The 20,423-nt window shown below is 37.2% G+C and overlaps 1 protein-coding gene and 1 pseudogene across 1 annotated transcript in view; one reads left to right on the forward strand and one right to left on the reverse strand.

Annotated features, from left to right (window-relative positions):
* STK33 (serine/threonine kinase 33) overlaps positions 1-20,423 on the reverse strand; it is a 232,261-nt gene that overhangs the window by 174,115 nt on the left and 37,723 nt on the right. The gene's annotated exons all lie outside the window — the stretch shown is intronic.
* Positions 6,708-8,263, forward strand: LOC129405695 (uncharacterized; annotated as a pseudogene).

A 20,423-nucleotide genomic window follows, 5' to 3' on the forward strand; every position in this document is an offset into this window, starting at 1 on the left:
AAATACTGCTAGAATTTGTATAGAACCATTAAACCCCCAAACAGCCAATGCAACTGTAAGAAAAAAGAAGATGGGAGGCATCACATTACCTGACTTTACACTATACTATAAAGCTATAGTAAGCAAAACTGTACGGTAACTATGATATGTGCAGAATAATAGAACAGAACTGAGAACCCAGAGGCAAACCCTCAAATGTATGTGGACAGTTAATTTATAAGAATTGATTTAGGTACATTGAGTGGAAGCAAGAAGGCCTCTTCAAGAAATAATGTTCTGAAAGCCCAACACTGACAGCATGCAATAAAATAAAATTGGAACAATATCCATCTATACCATATAGAAAAGTTCGTTCAAATTGGATTGAAGTCTATGGTGAACTTTATATGACAATTCAATATTACACCCAACTTCGTAAGACACATCAAGAAAAGAAACAAGCAGAATTCTCCATGACCTTGATTTTAGAGATGTCTTCGCTGATCCATTGCCATTGGCTAAGAAAACAGCAGTGAAAATAAAGAAATAAGGCTACATCAATTTCAAAATCAAATCATTGTGAAATAAAAATTAAACTTTTAAGACACTCTACTAAAAGAGAGGACAGCTTCACACCAAACATCTGAGAAAGAACTAATACTCAAGATACAAATAGCACTAAAAAAAGTCAACAAAAAAAAATAACCCAATCAAAAACTGAGCAGAGAGGTTCAACATATACTTCATCAAAGAGACATACAAATGACCGACAGGTTTATGAGAAAGCCTTCACCATTACTGAATGGGAAATGTGAATCAAAACAAGATAGCACTTCACACCTGTGAATAAGGCCGGTAACAAAGAACCTTGAAACAACCAAAGCTGGTGAATATGCAGTGAAATAAAGAACCCTCATTCACTTTTGGTGGGACTGTCTTTGGGTTCAGTCTCTGTAAAATCAGTATGGGGACTTCTCAAAAAAATTTTTTAGAAAAACTACCAAATGACCAGCAACTCTGCTTCTTGACATTTTGCCCCAAAACACAAAAACATAAAGATACATTCATGGCTATGTTCACTAAAGCACTATTTACAAAAGGAAAGATCCAGAAACAACCCAAGTACTCAAAAATAGATGAGTGGATAGAGAAATTGTTGTACGTATACCCAATGGAATACTACTGAACTATATGAAATAAATCTTGCATTTCATTACAACTTGAATGGAACTGTGGGTGTCGTGCTAAGCAAAGTGAAATTCAAGAAAAAAATAAATATCAGATAATGTTATTCATGTGTTGAGTGAATAAACAAAGCAAGAGAATAGACAGTGGCAAACTGAGACAAACCCTGATATTTTGTCAACAGAGCTGTGACTGTCAACAGGCTAGGAACTCAAGACAGGAGAGAATATGGGCCTTCTGTTTGCAGGAATGTCTTAAACATTAATATTAATGCTTTTGTAACTTATGACACTTCTGTAAATAATTTTTAAAAGGAATAAAGTTGCATAACAAATTAGCTGTATGTACAATTTTTTAGTAAGTCGCAAAATAAAGTTCCGCTTTGGTTCTAAACAGCATTTACAATGGAAAACAGGTGATACAATTAAAGACCCCTACAGAATCAATTCTTATGTCTTAAGATAGAAATTGGATTAAATTATATCAGTTACTTGAAAAGTATATACATATTTCAATAAGAATATTATTTTAAAACCAACAATATTCACTAATAAGTACAGAACATTTTAAGCTGTCCTTTTTTATAGTTTTTTTAAATAGTTGCTGGTTTCATGACTCAATAGTATAAAACAGTTCTCTATTTCCCACTCTATCTGGTGAAGCATGAGAACACAGTAGCCCTTGTCCAAATAGGTTTTCATTACATCCAGATCATAATTTTATACAAAGAAGATCTCCTAACTTCAGCAAACTTAACAACTACTACTAATGAGAAACCTTTTAGTCTATGCCAAGAAAGAAACCCATCAAAGAAATTCTGCTCAAGGATAGTATAAGCAGAATTACCTATCTTTTTAAAATAATTCCAGCACATTGAATATGCTTCATGTATAGTTTCATGTAATCATATGTTTTGAAATAAAAATATATAAAATTATACAGTCCTGTCAGTTGCTATCTTACTTTTCATTCAATTCAAATGTTTTACAATATAAGTCTGTGGTATTACAAACCTTTCCAGAAGGCTTAAATAGTATTAAAATACTGCTTTCAATTTAAAGGGCAAAATATCTGGAAAATTAAGGTCACAATGTTAGAGAATCTAATGGAGTATGGATTTCTGCTTAAAGTACTTCAACCAAAAACCTGAGCAATCTTAAATCTGTCTCTCTTGGATATAATAAGTTTTAAAGCTTTGAATGATTTTTCAGAATGTTTCACATTTCTCATAACTTCAGAAAAGGATGCAGCAAAAGAAGCAAAGAGAACAGTCCCTATAATAATGGAATTTTTATGCAGTACCAATAAGTTGCAAAGCCTTTAAAACAAAAGATGAATAGGATCATTTTTAAAGGAGAAAAAATAACAAGCATTAGAAGGTTTCTTTGTAGGAATTTGTTCTTAGGTACAAAGTACTTTTTCTACAGATCAAAAGGTAATAGATTTTTTTGATCCAAGCTGTCAAAAATGCTATAGAATCATGATTAAATCAAGTATTAATTTTTAAAATATAAGGTTATTTCAGTAATTCCAGAAGTTAGTATGGCTGATTCTATATTATATTCTAAAACATAAATCATTTTTTTTCAGATAGGGAACTAATGAAAGATCAAATCACCTGGAACATCTACAATATCTGAAATAAGGAAACTGAAAAAAAATACATGAAAATTTGTTGCTTTAAAATGTTCATCTAAAACAGTGGTTCTCAGCCAACGATGATTTTGCCCCCAAGGGACACTGACAAAGACAGTTTTACTTGTCACAACTACGAAAGTGCCTTTCATCTAGAGGGTAGAAAATAAGGGTGCAGCTAAATATCTACAATGCATCAGAGAGTTCAAAGAACAGCCAGCCTTTGTCAACAGAGTCAAGGTTAAGAAACCATGATCTAAAATAATGCTAATCACATGATCACTTGTGCTTAAACAATGAATAAAAATTTGCCGAGCCAGGGCCAAAGCAATAGCACAACAAGGAGAGCACATGCCTTGCCCACCCAGGTTCAATCCCCAGCATCCCATATGGTCCCCTGGCATCACCAGGAGTGATTCCTGAGTGCAGAGCCAGGAGTAATCCCTGTGCATTGGTGGGTGTGACCAAAAACATATGTATATTTATATATATAATGAAATAGATAAATATAATGATCAGAATCTTCCACAAAAAAAATGCTCAACACATGAATATTTATATACATATAATGAAATAAATAAAAATAATGGTCAGAATCTTCCACGAAAAAAAAAATGTTGACCACATGAATATTTTATTCTATTTTAATTTTTATTGAGGTAATATTAGTTTATGAGCATGAATATTTATGTTTTAGAGGTACAATGCTTCCACACTATACCCACCACCAAAATCCCAATATCCCTTCACTACAATTCATTAGATCACTATCCAAAAGTTTTGCTAATGAAACCACAACAGCTAATTAGAGAGAGAGAACAGAAGGGAATGCCTTGCCACAGTGGCAGGGTGGGGTGGGGGGGAGATGGGATTGGGGAGGGTGGGAGGGACGCTGGGTTTACGGGTGGTGGAGAATGGGCACTGGTGAAGGGATGGGTTCCCGAACTTTGTATGAGGGAAGTATAAGCACAAAAGTGTATAAATCTGTAACTGTACCCTCACGGTGATTCTCTAATTAAAAATAAATAAATTTAAAAATTAAAAAAAAAATAAGTACTGATAAGAATAAAAGGAAATAAAAATGCCTTCACACTTTAAAAAAAAAAAAGTTTAGTGAGAATGTAAGAATAACTACTGAAGTGTATATGTAAAGAAGCAAAATTATAATGAGTATAAAAATTTGGTTATAAATAAAAGGCATGTATTTCCCTTGATAAAACTAAATATTGAAAAAGTAACAAAATGTGATAAAAATTTAATATTTTAATTTTAATATTTTAAATGTAATAGTTCAGCAAAACCATAAACACCATGTATAGTTATTTGTGTATGTGCTTATATTTATATCTGTGTGCATATATATGTAGAGGAAAATGTGAAATTCAAAAAGAAGAGAATAAAGAAATTTGGGGAAAATAAAAAAAAAAAGTTTTGCTAATGAACAAAAACGTTTCCAAGGGCTAGAGCGAGAGTACAGTGGGTAGGGCATTTGCCTTGCATGCGGCCAACCCAGGTTGATTCCCAGCATCCCATATGGTCCCCTGAGCACCGCCAGGAGTAATTCCTGAGTGTAGAGCCAGGAGTAACACCTGTGCATCGCTGAGTGTGACCCAAAATCTTTTTTAAAATGTTGTTTCCATCTTGTATAGCTTCTTACTACACCCAACAAAAATATTGCTAACTAGACTCTATTTCTATTCCCAAGAGCTTTATTGACTCATTCATAGGATATGTATATGGTATTATATGTGACCAAATGAGAAACCACATGTCCATAAAGAATCTTGTTCTATGATATGGCTCTAATAAATCCCAAAAAAGTCACTATATTGACCATCTACTAGTCATTCAAATTAGCAGATAAAAGCATTTTCAAATGTCTTCAATGATGAAAAGCTCAAAAAACCCTTTCAACTACAGGAAATAAAGTATTTATTGAGATATAACTGCCATAAACCCAATGTGTATAATATAATTCATATTTGTACATATTGAATAATGATCATAATAAGTTACTAATATCCATCATCATATTAAGTTACAAAATAGATTCTTTTGACTATTTTGATAAGATCAGCTGTCAGAAATTTTCAAATATGTAATAGAGCACTATAAACTATAGTTTATATAGTTTATAGATCACATGATGTACATTAATTTTACAACTGTAAAACAGTATTATTTGGCAACATTTGTTGATAACCTAAGGCATTTCAATTGCACAACTAAACATATAATCATCATCGTCATCATCCCGTTTATCGTTGAATTTCTCGAGCGGTCTCAGTAACGTCTCCATCCATCCAAGCCCTGAGATTTTAGAAGCCTCTCTACTCATCCTTCCAACAATGCAGTACTAGAGGTACTTTCAGGGTCAGGGGAATGAGACTCAGCTTGTTCGTGGTTTTGGCATATTAAAACATCATGGGGATCTTGAGAGGATCTCCCATGTGAGCAGGAAACTCCCAGTAGTTTGCCAGGTTCTCCCAGAGGGAGAAGTAGGCTATAAGATATCGCATGGCCGCTTTGCGGCCACATGCTTCTGGGAGCTTGCTTTTAAGTCTCTGGATGCTGGCTGTTGACAGGATTACACGGCGCTGGGGCCAGTCCCTGGGTGTGACCACCTAGCTACTGGGAGGTGGAAAATCTGGGCAGAGGAGGCAGAGGAGGCCCAGTCCGGATGCAAGCAACCCACACACCTGGGTTCCTCTGCCGGTTCCTTCATGTGTGAGGCTTGTCCAAATGTGTGGAGAGAAACCTTGAGCATGACTGTGGCTGGGTTCTGGAGGTCTTTGGCTGCCAGGAGCTCTGCTCAGGGTGGGGAGGGAAGCTTCAGCTTCAGCTTCCCTCCCCAAACATAATTAAATATATAAATATCTATATGAAAGAGTAAATTTTAAAAAGTCTCTAGAAAATGTTCACTATAACTAGAAAAGGTTAAAGGGAATATATGAGTTTCCTTAATAGTAAACCACAATTTCTAGCTCAATATACCATTAAACACTCCAGTATCCCAAATTTAAACTATTAAAACTGCTTATGGAATAGAAGTCAGAAATTTGTTTTGCAATAATAGTGAGTTTTGTTGAAATATTGTATGCAATCAAAGTGAAAGTAAAGTGAAATTTATTAGTTACACAGGCGGGGGGGGCTTAGGGTGGGGGGGCTAGGGGCGTGGGGGGGTTTGGGGTGTGAGGGGGCGGGGTGGAGCTATACTGGGATTCTTGGTGGTGGAATATGAGCACTGGTGAAGGGATGGGTATTCGAGCATTGTATAACTGAGATTTAAACCTGAAAACTTTGTAACTTTGTAACTTTCCACAATAAAAAATTTAAAAAAAAAAAAGAAATTTGTTTTGCTTTGGTTTCCTATAAGGGGCATCTCAATTATGGGCTTGACCAAATGCTGGAGTGCTTCGGCCAGCGGAAGCTCCAAGTATGCCTGAGCTACATGGTGGTGCTCAGGGACCATGTGGTGCTGGGGGTTAAATTCAGGAGCTCAGTCATGCTAGGCATAGCTTTGGTACTTTAGCTCTCTCCCCAGAATTTTGTTTTTAATCCAGATTTATATGTATCTTTCTATTTTATCCAGAAAGAGATTAATTTTATTAGCAAATACATAGTAGGGAGGGACTAGCTACGGTAGATAAGAAGGGAGTAGGGAGGGACCAGCTATTGTAGATAAGTGTGGAGTAGGAAGGGAACCAACCCCCCTACATGCCACCTGCATGGCAGAGCCTGGCAAGCTACCCGTGGCGATTCGATATGCCAAAAACAGTAACAAAAATGGGCCTCATTCCCCTGACCTTGGAAGAGCCCCCAATACGGCAGCGTTGAGAAGGACGAGCAAGGAGAGGCTGCTAAAATCTCAGGGCCGAACTGGGCTGCCAAAACGAAGATGGGATAAAATGACTGTCTGCACTTTTAACGCACGTATGCTGGCATTGGAAGCATCCATCAAGAACCTGATGGTGCAAGCGCAGACGATCAAGTACGACGTCATTGGAATGACCGAGACGAGAAGGCATCGATAACATCACGCCGTTTGGGACACTGGGGAAGAACTGTTCCTCGGAACATGCGACAGTAGAGGCATCGGTGGTGTCGGTGTCCTCGTCAACACGAACTTGGCTATGAGCATTGATTCATTCGAATGCCTAACAACCCAAATCAGATGCTTACGTTTGAATAGATGTGACTCATTGCCGGCAGTTTCTATCTTCGTCATCTATGCACCAACATCCAACTATGATGAAGAAGAAATTGAGAAGTTCTACATGGAGCTAGAGAAGTTCTATAAAGAAGACCACACCTTCTACAAGGTCATTGTCGGTGATTTTAAGGCCAACATAGGACTGAGAAGGTCGCCCAAAGAACCATCAGGACCCACGGCCTAGAATGGAATGAACAGGGTGCGAGACTGTCTGAGTTCATCATGTTGACCAAGACCATCCATGGTAACTGGTAGTTCCACAAGGTCAAATCTAAACGTTGGATATGGGAGTCTCCCAGTGGACAGTTCCACAATGAAACTGACCACATCATATTCAATCGAAGGCTTTTGTCCCAAAATTCCAAATGGGATCAGACCACCATCTCCTTTGTGCAAAATTCTACTTCACGGAGCGGGGAGAAAGGGTTGCAAAGTTTAAAAAGAGTACTCCCAGAATGAACACCAACTGGGAGCTTTTTGGCACTATTGCAGCAATATGGGAAGATGTCGTTGTTGACAACATCGACAAGGAATATGATCGACTGGTTCAGCACCTCCACAATTGTGTGAGAAACACCAAGAGAGAGAAAGTCACAAAAAATTGCCTGTCTTCGGAAACTTTCAAGTCATTCGCCAATGTGATTTGGCACAAGCATCAGGGAATCGCAAGCTAATGTCCAAGCTCGCAAAATTGTGCAGAGAAGCGATAAAGAAAGACTTCAAAGAGAGAAGAGTAGCAGTGTTGGCCGATGCAGCAGAGGTCAGGAAAAGTATTCACAACGCCCGCCTGTCCTTTGCCAACTATAATACCAAGATGACTGCCCTCCGACATCCTGGTGGATCTATCTATTCTGGATATCTTCCAGAAGGGAAATAGAAAAGGTTATACACAACTTCTAATTAGATCTCGTCGATAGCCAAGTCCACCTACCCACATACCAAATTCCACAGGACGGATATGTCATTCCCAGTGTTCTCCCTTCTGAAATCCGACACACCATTTCATCGGTAAAGAAGTGGTTAGCATCTGGTGCAGACAAGATCAGACCCAAACACCTGAAGAATCTGCCACCAGTACTCATCAATACACTGGCTCAGCTCTTCACACACTACCTGTCCGAATGCAAGGTTCTGTCCCAATGGAAAGCCAGCAGGACTGTCCTGTTGTACAAGAAGGGAGACATCCAAAACATCAGCAACTATTGCCCAATCTGTCTGTTGTCTGTCGTCTACATGTTATTCACTTGAGTCATCCTGAATAGGATTGGCAGAACACTAGACAAAGGACAACCATGCAAGCAAGCTGAGTTCTGAAAAAAATTTAGCACGATCACCATATCCACGTAGTGACCAAGCTCATTGAGGTTTTGCGAGAGTTCAAGATGCCATTCTGTCTAACATTCATTGATTTAAAGACGGCCTTTGATTCTGTTGAGACTGAAGCGGTCATCGAAGCCCTAGCCAAACAGGGCATTCAAACTCAGTACATCAGGATCTTCTATGAGCTGTATTATGGATTCACCACCAGGATCTCACCATTCTACAAGGAAGTGATCATAGACATAAAGAGAGGGGTTCTGCAGGGTGACACCATTTCACTGAAAATCTTCAGCGTCACCTTTGAGAATGTCATGCGACAGCTGGAATGGGAAGGAATGGGAGTGAAGATAGATGGTTGGCAACTACACCACCTCTGCTTCACTGATGATATTGTTCTAATAACACCAAACATTAGCCAAGTGGCACAAATGCTGGCCGACTTCGACTGTGAGTGTGGAAGGTCAGACTACAGCTGAATCTCACAAAGACAATGTTCGTGAGAAACGGACTACTTCCTGACATTCCATTTGCTCTCAACTAAACTAACATCTCCGAATGCAGCAGTTACGTGTACCTAGGTTGAGAACTCAACATGATGAATGACCTGGCAGCTGAGCTACACTGGAGGTAGAGAGCGGAGTGGAACGCCTTCAAGAGCGTCGAAGAAGTGGTTAAGAGGACGAAGAACCTCCGACTCCAGGCACATCTTTTCGACTCCACTGTTCTTCCTGCACTAACATACGCCGCAGAGACCTGGGTCCTAGAAAACAGGATGAGAACACTATTTGGGTATCCCAAAGAGGGAGGAATCGAAAGAGCTATGCTTGGAATATAACGTTTCACTCAAGTGAGTTCTGACCTCCGTCAAGGATGGAGAATCAAGGATACTGTCTCGTTTGCCAAGGCATCAAAAATCAGATGGGCCGAACACATAATGCAATTTGGAGACGACCGCTGGACTAGAGTTACTACCAACTGGATTCCACAGGATGTCAAGACAATGCCTGGCTGCCCACATATGAGGTGGTCAGACTTCTTCGTCAAGACCCTGAATGAACGGTTTGAGGTTCTTCGTGTTCCTGGAGTGAGCAGATGCCATTGGACTACACTAGCACGTGAAGGGACAAATGGAGATGTTACTGGCACCCACTCGAGCAAATCGATGAGATGACAAGTGATACAAGTGATATGAGTGATATGAGCACATACATACTAATATGACTGTGAAAGGAAGAACTATAGGATCAGGGAGACAGTTCAGAGGGCAGGGTCACACGCTCTGGATACACAAAGACTCTAGTGCAATGCCCAGCACTTTGTGACCCCACAAGCATTACTGGTGTAACCCTGGAGGGTTTGTGGAAGTCACCACGAGCTGTGGCCTTCATGGCACCCCAGCTAATTCCACGTGCTATGAAGCATCTGGCCCAGTTAGCCAGCCCAGCTGTGGCCAGGAGTAGTCCCCGGGCTCTGTGAATACTGCCTGGGAAGCCCCAAAATAATAAAATAAAGAATCATGAATGATTTTCTCATTCTACTTTTAACTGTTCAAACATATTTATTATGTACACAATTTTGTAAGAAAAGCAAATGCTATATTCAAAGAAAAAGAACTGCAATTCACATATACTCACTAATTCATACAGAATCATATAATCCAGGTTTAAATTTTAAGAAGGATAGAACAAGTTACAAAGATATGAAATTCCTAAATGATATTTTTAAGGAATCTATCAGTTATATAAAGGAAAATGTGAATATAAATGAAAGTTAATAAAGAATGTTTCTAGGCAAAACAATAATGTTAGATGAACTACAAATACTAAATCAATCATAAAGTTACACATTCTACAACTAATTTTGTTTTAGTTGTCCAAGTATACTAATGTTTCTATGAGAAATATATCATTTTCCTGTATATTTAAATATCATGAGATATTATTTCAATTAAGAGGATTACATCAACTAAAGCCATGTCTTGGTTCTACAATCATAAACTGAAGAGCAATCTAAAAGATATTCAAATGTTTATTCGGTCAGTGGTGAAGGACACAACTTCTCAAAGAGCAATAGTTTTTAATAAAAACTTAGTAAGTTTCCTACCAGTGATATAGGTCCAAATGAACCAATGAATAAGGAAATTCTTTGTGGGATTATTCAAAACTCATCTAAAGCCACATGCCCTTAGAAAACAGAAAACAATCAAAATAAGTACATTACCTAGAAATACTTTCAAATCCATTTCTCCCTGCTGGGTATCAACTACCAGAGAGGGTGTTGGTTTGTTCTTTTCATTCTTTTTTAAAACTAAATGAGCATGCAAACCTTCAAAAGAAAGGCAAAAATGAAAATGACAGCACCATTTATGAATCTAAAATAATCTCTGTGAGTCAATGTCACTAAAATTGGGCAAAAAAGAGATATAAACATCCCAAAAGAGTTGTGGAAAAAAGCCGGATTTAGGAACACTAATATTGAAAAGGAATTTTTAACGATTCAGTCCTGCAATGCATGTGTTCATTACATGTCAATACCTGTTAAAAGCGATTGAGCAACCAAAAAAAGAACTTATAAAGTCCCTCCCTCCAATTTTTATTGAGTGCATACCATATGCAGAGAGAATGCAGAGAAAGAAAAGCAAAGATTTCTCACAGGCTTTGATCTCAACAAGCTTGAAAGTTCAATTGGAAAGATAAGCATCTAGAAATAACTCAAAATTAAATGGGAGAAATGCCTAAAGATCTGTACAAACAAAATGTCATAAGAAGTAAGAAAGGGAAAGAATAAGTGGCTTTTAGTGACATGACCAGAGGAAACATTGAGATTAGATGGTAGCATCTGAGGTGGACCTGAAATTACATATGGGACTTGAAAAATCTTAGGAGGCAACAGATTGTAAGCGAAGAGAAAGAACGCAAGTGAAGGAGGACGTACGTGGAAGCATTCACGCTCATCCAGAATTCTGCTGGCTAATAGAGTACTGTAGAAAGAGCAGTAATTAAAAATGAAGTATGATATTGAGATTAAGACTAATTTGGAAGGGCTTGACCATAAGACAGAAAAGTTTAGACTTTATAGCATAATTGGGGAGCTGGTAAAGATTTCTGAACAGGAAAAAGCATCATCAAAGTTGTGCTTTAGAAAAATCAATCTAGCAGTAATTGAAGTAACTGAACATCAATCAAATGCAGATGATACAGCACAGTGAGTATAATGTAAGCCTGCAGGAATTCAGGAATTCATTTATAAAAATGTAATTTATATGCATCTTTTCAGTAACACAGCTCTATAAACTGCCTTGCTCACAGACTAGTACCTAATTATATAAGCATCTAAAAAGGTCATAAGTACTATAAAATGATACCACAAAACCTTTTGCCTTTGCCTGGAAATCCTTCCACCCCTTTCCTTTCCAGTAAATTCCTCATACTGTAGTTCTCAGTTTAAATGTCACTTCCTCAGAAAAGACTTTTTTTAATCACTTATCCAAATTAGGTCACCCTGTTTTTTCTCTTTCAAAGGAACTTGTGCTTTTCCTTCATAGCACACATCACAATTCATAATGATATATTTTGACCACTATTGATTACATCTACCTCCCCTCTAGGTTATGAGGGAAAGATATGCTGTTTCTAGTTATGACTGCGTTTTTCCAGAGCCTAAAGCAGTGCAACACAGAGCAGGTATTTAAAAGATACTGTTCATGAAGAGCAAAATAATGAACAGATTATAAATTCCTTACTGTACTGGCAAAGGGTGGGGGGAATGAAATTCCTGGGCCAGGAAAAAGTTTTCTCCTCCAGGGTCTTAAGCTTTTCCCAAGGACCTAAAGTTGTCTAATCTATCTGATTTGTCTTTCAGACTGACAACTCTGAAACCCAATAAACCACTTCCTGGGCCCCATTTAGTACTAAGTTATCATGAGATTTCACTTTCTCACATAGGCAGGGTCTGTGAACAACTGTCAGCATGAAGTTACAGAAGACAGACCTTCACCCGAGTACCCCTTAAAGATTTAAGGCAGTGAAATCTCCATAGGGGTAAGTGTTGCAGGAATATTGGTACGGGGCCCTGGTAATGAGCATTTGGGAAATAATGAAATTTAGAAGAAATCCACTTGCCCTGAAGTAGCCCAAAGGCATAAAACCACATCTCATTTAGATGCAAAACTAGAGTTCTTTGCAGGTGGAGAAATTAAGGCATCACCTAGAGAGAGAAATCCAATGCCCTACTGTGAGAAGGGTGGACCCCTCAGAAAAGGGGAAGTGATAAAAGAATCAAAAGTTCATGATGAGATTATGTAAGGACCAATAACAGTTCAAGGATTTTCCATATGACAACGCTTGGATTAATTTTTATGTAAGCTGCAGAGAAGTCCAGTCAAGACCATTCGGAGAAATTGTATCTAACCTCCTCTCCAAAAGCTATTAGGTGCTTGCTTTCAAGTCCTGTTCTCTCTTGAACATGTATCTATTTCTCTCTGAGGCATTTTTTCCACTCTGGAGAAGCTCATATTCTCTCTTGGATGCGTACTCCTCACTTTCCCCTCACATCTAAGTAAATTTCTTCCAATAAAAACTATGTTATTTCACACACACACAGAGCCTGAAACCAAACAAATGTACCAAAATACACCCTAATTCTCATATTTTTACAGAAACAATTTAAAATGCAACTATTAATTGAACTGGATAAGAAACAGCATTAAAATGTATAAGCACTAAACAAGGTTTAAAGAAAGCTGTCAAAAAGGCTAATATCCAAAATATATAAAGCACTCACAAGGCTCAACAACAAAACAAAAAAAGACAATATTTTTAAATGAGGAGATAAACAATTTCTCACAGATGACTTAAAGAAAGCCAAAAGGCACATAAAAAGCATTCATCATTACTGATTACCAAGAAAATGCTAATCAAACTGAGAATGCCATATTACCTCATACCAGCAAGGTCTACATCAAAAAATCCAGAAAAGGAAGTGTTAGCAAGAGTGTGGCAAAATCCAGACCCCAAAGTCACCATCCATTTAAGAATTTAATTCCAGGGTGCTAGAGCAATAGTACAGCGGGTAGGGTGCTTGCCTTGCACATGGTCAACCTGTGTTCGATTTCCAGCATACCATATGGTCCCATATGGTCCCCCAAGCACTGCCAGGAATAGTTCCTGAATGCAAAGCAAAGCCAGGAGTAAATCCTGTGCATCACCAAGTATGATACAAAAAGTCAATAAATAAATAAATAAATATTTAACTCCAGCTGTATCACCCTATTTAAAATTTTAGAATTCCTGGATATGTCATATTCTATACCACTGATGTATCAGGAGTAGCACATATTGGATGGGATATAAAGTAGAAGGCAATCAATCTTGATTTAAAAAAATATTAGCACACAAGGCTCAACCTGTAACAACATGTTAGTAATCTCCTAGATGAGGGCTTAATGGCTCCAGGATGAGACACAACAATCTTCATGCACTTTCTTCTAAGAAACCTATTCTGATAATTTTTAGCAAATTATTTATAACAAGCAATACTAAATAAAATATTTAGGGCCTGCTATTGGAGCAAGCTTGTGTGGTGGTGGGGAAAATTCTAATTAATGGTGGTGGGAAGGTATAATGGTGATGGGATTGGTGTTGGAGTATTGGGTGTAATAAATTATTGTGAACGACTTAAAAACTAAACTAAAATTTTAAAAAGAGAGCATGACAAAAAGAAAAAAAAAGGAACTCTCAGTGGGAGACAGGAAGGCAGTTAGAGCTCATGCCCTATGTGCATCACATTGTAAAACTACTTTCTTGGTAAATGTTATTTATCCAAAGCAATTTAATTTTCCAAATAGTAGAATCAATGTTCAGAAGCAACATCACCACCAATGATTATTTTTCTTTTAAACTTTCGTAACACTAAAGTACAACTGATATAATAGAAATTTGAAGAGTTCTGAAGGTATAAAATAGAAACAAAAGTTTATAGTATCTTCTTCATTCTTTATCTCCATGTCTTAAATGTTCTTATGCTAACATTCTATAAACTTCATATGGCTATATATGAATAAATTATGCATGCATCATTTTAGTGATAAATATTACAAATACTATATGTTTATTTTAAGTAGCTCATTTTTTCTCCAAATACCTAGACATTTTCCATTATCACAATTTATACTTCCATAATTTTAGTTTTGATGACTATATAATATTCCATGATTTATTTAACTCATATCAACAGTCAAATAAATCACTTCTAAATTGTTTCTATCATAAACAATGCTATGAACAAAATATCTTACATATATCTTTGTATGGGCTGGAGCAATAGCACAGAGGGTAAGGCGTCTGCCTTGCACGTGGCCAACCTGGGTTCTATTCCTCCACCACTCTCAGAGAGCCCGGCAAGCTACCAAGAGTATCCCACCCGCACAGCAGAGCCTGGCAAGCTACCCACGGCGTATTCGATATGCCAAAAACAGTCACAACAAATCTCACAATGGAGACGTTACTGGTGCCCACTCGAGCAAATTGATGAGCAACAGGATAACAGTGAAATAGTGATACAGTGATATATCTTTGTATACTAAGATAAATATAATTATAAAATATGTTCTTTTTTCCTGAGATTTTTTATTGAATCACTGTAAGATAGACCCTTACAAAGCTGTTCATGATTAGGCTTCAGTCATACAATGTTCCAACACCCATCCCTGCACCTGAGTACATTTCCCAGCACCAGTGTCCCCAGTTTCCCTCCCCTCACCCCCACCCCATCTCTTCTCTTTTCTTCTCTTCTCTCTCTTCTCTCTATCTCTCTCCCCTTCCCACCCTCCCTCCCTCTTTGCCCTCCTTCCCGCCCTCCTTTTGGGCACCGTGGTTTGCAATACAGATACTTAAAGGTTGTCATATATATATATATATATATATATGTATATATATATGTGTGTGTGTGTGTGTGCGTGAATGTATGTGTGTATGTGTACATATATATCTATATATCTACATATATCTCCCTTTACCTACTTTTAACACTCAGTTCTTGTCCAGCATGATCTTTTTCAACTATTACTGCCATATTAGTCCCTTCTCTATCTTACCTAACCTCAACCTCACACATACTTGCAGTATATTCCAACCACTGACCAGTCTTCCTAACTCCTGTTTTCCTGGCTGTAGACTACATTCTTAAAAGCCTCATTCAAAGGTAAAATGTATGGCTTTTATAGTTTTGATAAACTGCCCTTAAGAAAGGATATAGTAATTGGAGATGGAGAAATAATACCCATTTCTCCATCTCCAATTTTTAACATTAGCTATTTTCAAACTTTTTCATCTTTGTTAATTTGATACATTTAAATTGTGTTTCATTTTAATTTCTAATTCTTGGTTATAAGAGTATTTTTCAAGTTTTTATTATTTTAATTTTTCTATAAAACATATACTATTCTGGGGTTGAAGCAAAACAGCACAGTGGGTAGGGCATTTCCCTTGCACGGGGCCAACCCGGGTTCGATTCCCAGCATCCCATATGGTCCACTGAGCCAGGAGTAATTCCGGAGTGTAGAGACAGGAGTAACCCCTGAGCATCACCGGGTGTGACCCAACAAAGAAAAAAAAAGGTATGCTATTCTTTTTATACTGGGTTGCGCATCTTTCATTGACTTATCAATGATCCCTGAATACTAACAATATCATTTCTTCTTGATCAGATATACTGAAATGTATATTTGGGTATGCCTTACTTGGGTATTTCTTTGTTGATTTTGCCATGCAAAAGCTTTCAGTACATGTTTTTCTTTTGTGACCCAGGGGGTGTGGGAGGGACACACTCAGCAGTGTTCATGGCTTACACTTGACTCTGCTCTTAGGGATCACACCTGATGGGGTTCAGGGGGCCATATATGGTACCAGGAACAGAACTGGGTCATCAGTGTAGGAGGCAAATGCTCTACCTGCCAAAATCTACCTCTAGCCCATGAGCTTTCAACTTTTATGAAATTATGAATCTTTTCTTTTCTGGTCCAGATTCGGTTTTACTTAGACTTCTCTGTCCTGAGAACAGAAAACTGTTTTACCTGACTTGTTTTATCTTTAAAATAAGAAAAAGAAGAACTTCGTATTGAATGCTCACTCTGGACCAAGCACTTTTCTGAGTACTTTGCATACTTTATTGCATGTAATCTTTACAACAACCTTAGGTAATAGTGTTATTATCTCCATGATACAGATAAAGATTCCATGACTAGAAATGAACTTAAAACTTATCTGATCCTATGCTGGTATCTTGATCAGTAAATTATGATCAGTAAATTCATTAAATTAAGGCTATATCAACTGACTCTTCACTGAAAAAAACTGAAGCATTCACACACATCTCTCTTCACTTTCTATCTTCCACCACCTTATATTTTTGCTATAGTTCTTTTATCATTAGTTGTACAGCCTTTACATTTTGTCTGTTTTCATAATATGATAATCATATGATTAAACTTAGCTCTGTAGTTAAATGGATTCTATATGTCCATCCAAACCTTCCAAACCTTTCTCAAATTCGTATGACTCTAATCCAGAAGGCAATTTTAAAGAGATGGGTCTTTGAATATTTGAAAATACTGTTTTTTTTTTTACACATAAACCACAGCATGAAAAGGCACCTAGTCTACCCACATATGCCATGCCAAACCTCCAAAAGATACTATTCCACTTCCTCCTGACTTTCATCGTTACTAAGATGTCTGAGAACGGTCTTATTTATCTCCTCCCTTTTGGTTAACTTCCTTTTCCTGGCTGAAAGCCTATTAAGATTCTCCTGGTGGGGGAAGGGGACTCCCAGCTGTGATTGGGCCAGCAACGTGCAGGGGCCACCAGGGCTTTCCAAACTAGTGATACCACCCCCTGCAGGGTGCTGAAATAACGCAGCTGGAGCAGGATGAGCAGTAATAACCTTAGGTACAACTGTGGGAGGAAGCCTTGAAAGGTGTTGAGTCAAATTAAGAGGGTGTTGGAAGTATAAAAAGAAAAGAAATTTTTCAAAATTATCTGTACATTTTTTATCTGTGGTGTGACATAGTTAAAGTCATTGTGATTGCTTAATTTTCCAAACAAACAAAGAAAATGAAAGTTTTAACCAATCAGTGATCAAGTTCACCAACAGGTCTTAACAAGCAAGTGTTGGCAAGCAAGCCTGTTGTGCTTTGTCAGAAAGCCCTGAATGCATCAGCAGGAATATGTGTGTAAAGACTTGTTTACAATACTACAAACAAGCAACATGTATGGAATCTAATTTAGATTACTTCAGAATTCTGTGACAAGCAGTTAACAGTAGCGTGAGTACAATAATTATTTAAAATTTTTAATTTATATTCAGTATCTTGTATCTTTATGAATCACACACAAAGCAAATTATGAACATATAGTCTATAATAATGTTTTAATATAAAACATCTAATCCAATAATATAGGTTTATATTCGTTTGTCAATACACTATTATTTGACAGCCAATATATGGTCATATTTTTGTTACATTATTGATGAAAACATTAATAATGTAACAAATGGAACTAAATAATAAGTATCTGTTAACTTTTAGTTTTATCACTGGCTCATCTATATTAAATGGTAAATAAATAAATAGTATTAGTTGCTAATAATTATTTAAGGGAAAGCTAAATTAAAACTATTAACTGATTTTAGTGTATATTTCCTTAATTATTGATACATATTGCTTGATATTTGACAATTTAGTATCAATACATATAATTAATGCTGAATTAAAACTTATTTTATTAGCATCATTTGTTTATTTTTATGTTTGATGCAAAAATTGCTATACCCCTGATGTCATGATCACTAATTTTAATATCACAGCTACTGCAAAAACTTTTTATTCCAGAAAAAGAAATTATACTTTTTCAATGGCAGTTAGGTCTTTTGATAATTATATACCCACAGTATGATAAAACATATATTTTTTTAAGATAATATCATGACTCAGCCTAAGAAAAAATGTTGCAGAGTACTAAATATTTGAAGTGTGACTTTATTAAAACTCTTATTTGTCGAAAGTTTGTGCCTGACTTGCCAAAAAGTTTTCTCAAATGAAGTGATGAAACCTTCAAGATTATATGAGCATTTGACAAAAGTTCATGGTGATAAGAAAGATAAGGGTTTATCTTTTCAAGCACTTAAAGAAAAATGAGTCAGCTGCCATTGCAAAACTCTTTTCAATAGCATCCAAACAAGATTATGAAGGACTGCATACTTCTTACATTTTTGTTACTGGTTGCTAATCAGGAAGACCACATCTAATTACTGAATAACTAATACTACTTGCTGGAAGAGAGAAAATATGCACTTTTCTACACAAGTCAGTGTCTTATATTATCAAGAAAATTTCTCTGAGCAACAATATAGTGTAAAGAAGAATAGAAGGGAGGGTTCAAAAAGATTGAAGACTCATTATGCAAGCATTTAAGGACATCTAAATTTTCTATCCAGTTTACTGAGTCAACTTTGCCACAAAATGAAGACTCACTTTTAGCATGAATCTGATTCAAAAAAGAAAACTTGCTAAGAATAATTGATCAAAATTGGCAAACTGATACTAAAAGTTAATCAATATTTCATGTGTTGGATGTTTTTTAAAGAAAAAGAAATCCCCTAGGTACTATCTGTCACTTGCTACTGGTGGGACTCCAGTGAGGACAGTGCACTGCAAAGGTTTTCTTGTATTATATATAAGTGGTTGTTTCCATTGTATTCACTATACACTAACATTCATGACTACCAAAAAACTTAGTGAAAATCCACATAAATAATTATATTATGGGGGCTGGAGCGATAGTACAGCGGGTAGGGCGTTTGCCTTGCACGCAGCAGACCCGGGTTCAATTCCCAGCATCCCATATGGTCCCCTGAGCACCAACAGGGGTAATTCCTGAGTGCAGAGCCAGGAGTAACCCCTGTGCATTGCCGGGTGTGACCCAAAAAGCAAAATAATAATAATAATAATAATAATAATAATATGTATTAAAGCAATCAGCAAAATTGGAAGCAATTTATTTAATGGCATTGTTTGGCTGACAACATTGTATTTAAATGATGAAGAATTCCGTTGCTTGTTGCTTCATACAGAAGTTTGCTGGCTATCAAAAGGTGCCTGCATGAATCTGTTTTCAAAGCCAAATTTAACAGCCCAGCTTCTGCTGCTCTGTGTGGGGTCTCCAAGTGGACTTGCCAAACCAAAAGAAGCCAATCCACCAGGTTCAGAGAAGCAAAGTCAGACCTACCAGACTGATCACCACCCAGCCCAGCAAAAGAGATTTGAGACTAGGTCCAAGGAACATGAAAAGGAAGACAGCTTTCTAGCAAGTTCCACTGATAAGGAACACTGATCTGTCCTTCGGATCCATCCAAAATATTGGAGCATAGTCACTGTGGACAAGCACAAACCCAAATTCAGTTTAGCCAAAAGAAGTTTTGTTATTTTATTGCTTATTCATTTCTATTCTTTGATTCTAGTCAACTTCTGCAAATTCCAATGCCATTTCTTATTATTTCTTTTCTCTCACTTCACTATTGATTAGATTTAGATTTAAAGTATAAAAAGATACAGTGTGGGGCTGGAGTGATAGTACAGTGGGTAGGGCATTTACCTTACATGTGTTCGATCCCCAGCATCCCATATGGTCCCCTGAGCACCGCCAGGAGTGATTCCTGAGCCAGGATTAACCCCTGTGCCAGGAGTGACCCAAAAATTAAAAAAAAAGATATAGTGAGTAGGGCACTGGTCTCGGTCCCTGGTACTCCATATAATCTATGGGTCTCCAGGAGTGATCCCTAAGTGCGAGCCAGGAGTGAGTCTGAGTACTGCCAAATGTGGCCCCAAAACAGAACAACAACAACAAATTCCCTTATATTCATCTCTCCCTCAGTTCTGAAGTAGGAAACAAGCTACCTTAGATATTTCTCAACTTTCACGTGAGTCTGTTTAAATAAATTCATAAACTTCAAAGGGCACTCAAAACCCTCCATTTATTTCAATAAAATTCACATGTGTTTACAGTGAAAAGATTTGTGTATCAGCTTTTAGCAC

Source organism: Sorex araneus, chromosome 6, assembly GCF_027595985.1.
Source record: "Sorex araneus isolate mSorAra2 chromosome 6, mSorAra2.pri, whole genome shotgun sequence".
Taxonomy (NCBI): Eukaryota; Metazoa; Chordata; class Mammalia; order Eulipotyphla; family Soricidae; genus Sorex; species Sorex araneus.